The sequence below is a fragment of the Triticum urartu genome, unplaced genomic scaffold (assembly GCF_056163025.1).
Source record: "Triticum urartu cultivar PI428250 unplaced genomic scaffold, HENAU_Tu73 scaffold1, whole genome shotgun sequence".
NCBI lineage: Eukaryota > Viridiplantae > Streptophyta > Magnoliopsida > Poales > Poaceae > Triticum > Triticum urartu.
The window spans coordinates 14,004,879-14,013,502 of NW_028259461.1; positions in this window are offsets into that span (position 1 = coordinate 14,004,879).

Sequence of the window (8,624 nt, forward strand, 5' to 3'; positions counted from 1 at the left end):
TTGAATTAAATAAAAAGCCCTTTTAACTCAGTGGTAGAGTAATGCCATGGTAAGGCATAAGTCATCGGTTCAAATCCGATAAAGGGCTTTTTAAATTAGTGGTAGAGTAATCTCGTGCTAAGACGTAAGTCGTTGGTTCGAATCTGATAGAGTACTTTTCTACTAAATTGATTCACTTTTTTTCTTTGTTTTTGAAACTTTCTCTATATTTTTAGAGAATTTTATGACTTAGTGCGGGATGGATGCATTTTTGGTATGAACACTAAATGAAGCACGGAGAATTAATCTATAACGATCAACTAAAAAAAATCCTAGATGAAAACATAACAGAAAAGTTGGAAAAACTCTTTGCTTTGGATCTATTTATACTTTTCGAGTATATTGACAATTCCAAAAAACTGCTCATACTATGATTATAGTATAATCACGAGCGGTTGTATATGGCCCTATCGTCTAGTGATGCCCCTATCGTCTAGTGGTTCAGGACATCTCTCTTTCAAGGAGGCAGCGGGGATTCGACTTCCCCTGGGGGTAGGGAGTATTATGAAAGGAGGTTAATCATAGATTAGCAAAAACCCTAGAATAAATTCTTCCTGGGTCGATGCCCGAGTGGTTAATGGGGACGGACTGTAAATTCGTTGACAATGTCTACGCTGGTTCAAATCCAGCTCGGCCCAAACCAAAAATCTAGGGCTTCGTGAGTATGAACTAAATCCTTTTGTTTTTCTTCCATAAAATAAAATGTCTGATCTATAGAAATAAAAGATAAAGAAAAAAGGGAAATTTTTTTTTCTAATCCATATCTCTCTCATTCCTTTCTTACAAACAAAAGAGTTTTTCTTATTGAAGGCTGGATTATTATCCATTTTTAGTGATAAAAAATCACGACATACTAGTTATGTCACTCTCACTATACCCACGTATAATATAATATGTGGGTATGTAGTATATGATTCGTCTATTTCTTAGAGTACGAAAGACGAATCGAATCTTCTTATGGTTCTATTTAAGAATGGGTATGCCATACACCCCGCGGGGATTGTAGTTCAATTGGTCAGAGCACCGCCCTGTCAAGGCGGAAGCTGCGGGTTCGAGCCCCGTCAGTCCCGAACTAGGGTTCAATGAATGGAGAAATTGATATTTCCTTTTTCCATGAAAAAAAGGGGCAGGGAGCAAGATCAAATACCCACAGGGCACCCTTACTTCACTTTTTTATTTTGCATCTCTCATTAAAGAGGGAGGGAGGGCATATAGGAATTTTTTTTTCACTACTCCCAATCGATAAAGAAAGACACACATACGATATGTGGATTAGTAGAATTTAGGATATTATATTACTCTATCTTTCTTTATGATGATACCATCCTCATCTTAATTTCCTATTCCACTCTTATGGAATAGAGTACCGGTATTTTACCGGAATCCATACATAAATCGTATTCCCTTTTTATTTCAGACCTCTTTTCCCCATCTCACTTCTACTGCTTATTTGGATGTCTATGTGACCCATAGAAAGTGAAAGTTGGTCATATAATACATACATAATTGTATGTATAACTATAAGAAAAAGGAAGGGAAATTGTATAAGATTAAGAAAGTATAAGATTAAGAAAGCTCGTGGGTTAGAGATATAGAAAAGAAAAAGTAGAAAAGGATTAAAAAAGAGGGAATTCCTAATCCAATCAAAAAACCCATTTTGGTCTTAGTGTGGATAGAGGATCTTCCTATGTTATACTATATAACTCTCATCCGTGAAATATAACTCTCATCCATGAATTGATTTGATAGATCCGATATTCATAATATTGAATTGATTCAGTATTATCAGAATGCAAGCCCTACCCTTGAATTTACAAGATACCCCTTTTTCCTCTCCATGGGATTACATCCCGAGTTATTGTGAAAATAAAAAATAAAGAGGTTATGGAAGTCAATATTCTCGCATTTATTGCTACTGCACTGTTCATTCTAGTTCCTACTTCTTTTTTACTTATTATTTATGTAAAAACAGTCAGCCAAAATAATTAATTGGAATTCCAATTAATCATTGAAGAAATTAAAAAGGGATTAAATAAAAAAAATCCAAGTCTTAAATGAAAGGATCTGGTTGGAATCTTAAAGTGTGGTAGAAAGAACTACATATAGTTTTTTCTACGACACTTTAGATTCTTTCTATTATATTATCTTTGAATCTACATAGAATAGATTAGTAGATTGAAATAGTTAAGTAGTCTAATTCAATTTCTTTTTTCATTGCATCCACTTAATTTCAATCAGGTCAAAATAAAAAAATCTAAGACAATTCTTGACCAAAGAATCCATGGAAGGAAAGAAAAATAATATGAAGAATAGACTATAGTAAAAAGTAAAAGGAAATGGAAAATGTGTGATATGCCGTGAATAGTTCCGTGGAAGAAAGTCTAATTTTCTTATGTATAGAACTTTTTTTAACCATTCGTCATTTCTAGTAGAAATTCTGAATTGGTATAATGGCTCTTTCTTACATTACAACTTACAATACAAGAGTTTCTTACAGGAGTGAAACAAAACTAAAGAAAAAGATTAAAGAATAACGTTTGACAAAATGATTAATGCAAAATGATCCATTAAAGAAAAGAATTGATACAACAATTTGATTACTTAATCAATTAGTAGTATCCCTAGAGTCCACTCCTTCCCCATACTACTAGTGAAAGAGAAAATGTAAAGACTACCATTAAAGCAGCCCAAGCGAGACTTACTATATCCATCTAAATTATGTCTCCTATTTCTATGAAGGGATTATTCTACTATTGATCAATAATCATAGTGGAATCAAGGGTACAGAGTCAAAAAGGGATTCCGCCCTAAGGCCATGGATCAATCAGTTCAAGGAATTTACTCCTAACAAATTCTTATAGGAATTCTGGTAGAATTAGAGAGCATTAAAAATACGAGATACTATAGCCCTTTTTTCCTTAAAAAAGAAAGAGTACGGGAATGATGTCCTGAATAGAAGAAGCGGGAATAGGAAGATTTTTTATTCCTTTTGTTACTCTTTTTTTTTTTTTTAAGCAAAGGACGCCCGAATATACCATAAAATTATCGATAGATAAATATTTATTGGATACCTACCTTACCTAATGTTTATTTTTGACCTAAACCCTGCAGCCTTGCTTTGTATCATTCTATGAAAGAATGAAGAGATTTTATCCATAATACAACTCCTAAATTGATTTTTGATCGACCTATTTAATCTGATTCTCGTTAGAATTAAGTAGTCCTTACTTTAGTGTATGTAGGTAACATAAGATGTACGATAAAAAAATGTATAATAATTAGTAAGTCTTGATATTCTTTCGTGGAGTCCCTTCTTGAATCTTAGATTGAAAAAAAAAAAGAATGCCCCTTAGGGACCTTTCTTTGGATACCAAGATTTCTGACATCTTATCCTCGTATTTTAAAATTATCAAATCGAATCTCAATTAAGAACCAATTCAAATTCATATAATAAAAGAATAAGGAAACACTACCTCACCCCTATTGATAACCATTTTGGCCACTACCGTCAAAACAAACCCTAACCCTAGTTTGAGGATAGAACTATGGTATGGTTTCTCTAAACCCAGTATCGGCAGGCCCAGTTACTCTCTTGCCCGAACTTATGCGAAGTAAAAATTTATCGAATTCGATCAGCACTATAAAAAAAACCTAAGTATTTTATTGATCAGGCGGCACCCAGATTTGAACTGGGGATAAAGGATTTGCAGTCCCCTGCCTTACCGCTTGGCCATGCCGCCAAAAAATCCGATCAAAAATCTAGAAAACAGCAAGTATTCATCCACGTTTTCTTACGAAAAGCCCCTTTTATTTTGAATATAATTCTACTTACTTTTTTCCAATCTTTTTCAAAAAATCTATTCCTGCTTTTTTTGATCCAGTTTCTATTATTCTCCTCGATAGATTCTATCTTAAAACATACATTGTTAACACAATAAAACTTCCCATTTCTTTCTATTGAGATGAAAAAGAAGAAAAAGTGGATTTCTATTCACAGGCTGCAAAATTCAGAATAAATTGGAACCGTTAACTAGAATTCTCTTTTTTTTATTGCAGTAGTGAACTACTCTTAAATCGGTATTATCTCCCCCCCCTTCAATGGCATAATAAAATATTATGGCTTTATGCTTAATCCGTGTATAGGTAAACTTTAGGTCCGAACAGCATTATTATCCAAAGATCCCCTTTATGTACATATCTCTATGGGGAATCATGCTTTAATTTTTCAAAGTATTAAATTAAATATCTTGAATAAAAAAAGGAAATTTGCTCTGATATAGAGTATAACCTGACTATCTTGGCGTACCCAAGTGAAATTACGATAAAAGAAAAGCATGGATATGGGGAGAGGTGGATAACTAGATTGGCATGTACTTAAAAAAGGGACTTACTTTATTTTAGAATTCCACAATGAAATACTGAATTTTCTAGCAATTATACTACTCCGATCCGAAATAAAAAAGAACCCTCAAATTATTTTGAGAAATTAAAGTAAGCACGCTATTCTAAATCGAAGTAAAGTCAAACTTTCTAGTATATTATATTACGGCTTTATTACATTCATAGAAAGGAGATAAAATGAGAAATCTTTGCCATCCAATCTGATTAGAATATCATAACATAAAGTATAAGTGGCAGAATTTTTTTTGTAGGAATGTTTTATCAATTCATTTTCATTTCATTTGTACCCCTGGCAAACTCGAACTTTCGTCCAAATGGTCTCTATTCATATGTATGAAATACATATATGAAATACGTATGTGGAGTTCCCTAGAATTTCATGTGATTCAGTAAACAGAATATAGATTCCATGATTGCTAGATCGATCCATAGGGATTGATGAAGAGTGAGCTGATAATGGAATTTTTCTTTGATAAACAGGAAACTTAAGATTAAGATGCTCCGGAATGGAAACGAGGGAATGTCCACAATACCCGGATTTAGTCAGATCCAATTCGAGGGATTTTGTAGGTTCATTAATCAAGCCTTGGCAGAAGAACTTGACAAGTTTCCAACAATTAAAGATCCAGATCACGAAATTGCATTTCAATTATTTGCGAAAGGATATCAACTGCTAGAACCCTCGATAAAAGAAAGAGATGCTGTGTATGAATCACTCACCTATTCTTCCGAATTATATGTATCTGCGAGATTAATTTTTGGTTTCGATGTGCAAAAGCAAACCATTTCTATCGGAAACATTCCTATAATGAATTCCTTAGGAACCTTTATTATAAATGGAATATACCGAATTGTGATCAATCAAATATTGCTAAGTCCTGGTATTTACTACCGCTCGGAATTAGATCATAAGGGAATTTCTATCTACACTGGCACTATAATATCAGATTGGGGGGGGAGATCGGAATTAGCAATTGATAAAAAAGAAAGGATATGGGCTCGCGTGAGTAGAAAACAAAAGATATCTATTCTAGTTCTATCATCAGCTATGGGTTCGAATCTAAGAGAAATTCTGGATAATGTTTCCTACCCTGAAATTTTCTTGTCTTTCCCGAATGCTAAAGAGAAGAAGAGGATTGAGTCAAAAGAAAAAGCTATTTTGGAGTTTTATCAACAATTTGCTTGTGTAGGTGGGGACCTGGTATTTTCGGAGTCCTTATGCGAGGAATTACAAAAGAAATTTTTTCAACAAAAATGTGAATTAGGAAGGATTGGTCGACGAAATATGAATCGGAGACTTAATCTTGATATTCCTCAGAACAATACATTCTTGTTACCACGAGATGTATTGGCCGCTACGGATCATTTGATTGGAATGAAATTTGGAACGGGTATACTTGACGATGACGATATGAATCACTTGAAAAATAAACGTATTCGTTCGGTTGCGGATCTGTTACAAGATCAATTCGGATTGGCTCTTGGTCGTTTACAACATGCAGTTCAAAAAACTATTCGTAGAGTATTCATACGTCAATCGAAACCGACTCCCCAAACTTTGGTAACTCCAACTTCAACTTCAATTTTATTAATAACTACTTATGAGACCTTTTTTGGCACATACCCGTTATCTCAAGTTTTTGATCAAACGAATCCATTGACACAAACTGTTCATGGGCGAAAAGTGAGTTGTTTAGGTCCTGGAGGGTTGACGGGGAGAACCGCAAGTTTTCGGAGCCGAGATATTCATCCGAGTCACTATGGGCGTATTTGTCCAATTGACACGTCTGAAGGAATCAATGTTGGACTTACTGGATCCTTAACAATTCATGCGAGAATTGATCACTTGTGGGGATCCATAGAGAGTCCGTTTTATGAAATATCTGCTGAGAAAGCAAAAGAAAAAAAAGAGAGACAGGTGGTTTATCTATCACCAAATAGAGATGAATATTATATGATAGCAGCAGGAAATTCTTTGTCCTTGAATCAAGGTATTCAGGAAGAACAGGTTGTTCCGGCTAGATACCGTCAAGAATTCTTGACTATTGCATGGGAACAGATTCATGTTAGAAGTATTTTTCCTTTCCAATATTTTTCTATTGGGGGTTCTCTCATTCCTTTTATTGAGCACAATGATGCGAATCGGGCTTTAATGAGTTCTAATATGCAGCGCCAAGCAGTTCCGCTTTCTCGGTCCGAGAAATGCATTGTTGGAACTGGATTGGAACGCCAAACAGCTCTAGATTCGAGGGTTTCCATTATAGCCGAACGCGAGGGAAAGATCATTTCTACTGATAGTCATAAGATACTTTTATCAAGTAGTGGGAAGACTATAAGTATTCCTTTAGTTAACCACCGTCGCTCTAACAAAAATACTTGTATGCACCAAAAACCCCGGGTTCCACGGGGTAAATCCATTAAAAAAGGACAAATTTTAGCAGAAGGAGCTGCTACAATTGGGGGCGAACTTGCTTTAGGAAAAAACGTATTAGTAGCTTATATGCCATGGGAAGGTTACAATTTTGAAGACGCAGTACTAATTAGCGAACGTTTGGTATATGAAGATATTTATACCTCTTTTCACATCCGGAAATATGAAATTCAGACGGATACGACAAGCCAGGGCTCCGCTGAAAAAATCACTAAAGAAATACCACATCTAGAAGAACATTTACTCCGCAATTTGGACAGAAATGGAGTTGTTAGGTTGGGATCCTGGGTAGAAACTGGTGATATTTTAGTAGGTAAATTAACGCCTCAGATAGCGAGCGAATCATCTTATATCGCGGAAGCTGGATTATTACGGGCCATATTTGGCCTTGAGGTTTCCACTTCAAAAGAAACTTCTCTGAAATTACCTATAGGTGGAAGAGGGCGCGTTATCGATGTGAAATGGATCCAAAGGGACCCGCTCGACATAATGGTTCGTGTATATATTTTACAGAAACGTGAAATCAAAGTTGGGGATAAAGTAGCCGGAAGACATGGGAATAAAGGGATCATTTCCAAAATTTTGCCTAGGCAAGATATGCCCTATTTGCAAGATGGAACACCCGTTGATATGGTCTTCAATCCCTTAGGAGTACCCTCCCGAATGAATGTGGGACAAATATTTGAAAGCTCGCTCGGATTAGCGGGGGATCTGCTAAAGAAACATTATAGAATAGCACCCTTTGATGAGAGATATGAGCAAGAGGCTTCAAGAAAACTTGTGTTTTCAGAATTATATGAAGCCAGTAAAGAAACAAAAAATCCATGGGTATTTGAACCCGAGTACCCGGGAAAAAGCAGAATATTTGATGGAAGAACAGGCGACCCCTTTGAGCAACCTGTTCTAATAGGGAAGTCCTATATCTTAAAATTAATTCATCAAGTTGATGAGAAAATTCATGGGCGTTCTACTGGGCCCTACTCACTTGTTACACAACAACCGGTTAGAGGAAGAGCCAAGCAAGGGGGACAACGAGTAGGAGAAATGGAAGTTTGGGCTTTAGAAGGATTTGGTGTTGCTCATATTTTACAAGAGATACTTACTTATAAATCTGACCATCTTATAGCTCGCCAAGAAATACTTAATGCTACGATCTGGGGAAAAAGAATACCTAATCATGAGGATCCTCCAGAATCTTTTCGAGTGCTCGTTCGAGAACTACGATCTTTGGCTCTAGAACTGAATCATTTCCTTGTATCTGAAAAGAACTTCCAGGTTAATAGGGAGGAAGTTTGATCGGAATAAATATAAATTCTTTTCTTATTTCTATTTTATGATTGACCAATATAAACATCAACAACTTCAAATTGGACTCGTTTCCCCTCAACAAATAAAGGCTTGGGCTAACAAAAACCTACCTAATGGAGAAGTCGTTGGCGAAGTCACAAGGCCCTCTACTTTTCATTATAAAACCGATAAACCAGAAAAAGATGGATTGTTTTGCGAAAGAATCTTTGGACCCATAAAAAGCGGGATTTGCGCTTGTGGCAATTCTCGAGCGAGCGGAGCTGAAAACGAAGACGAAAGATTTTGCCAAAAATGCGGGGTCGAATTTGTGGATTCTCGGATACGAAGATATCAAATGGGATACATCAAACTCGCATGTCCCGTGACTCATGTGTGGTATTTGAAAGGTCTTCCTAGTTATATCGCGAATCTTTTAGATAAACCTCTTAAGAAGTTGGAGGGCCTA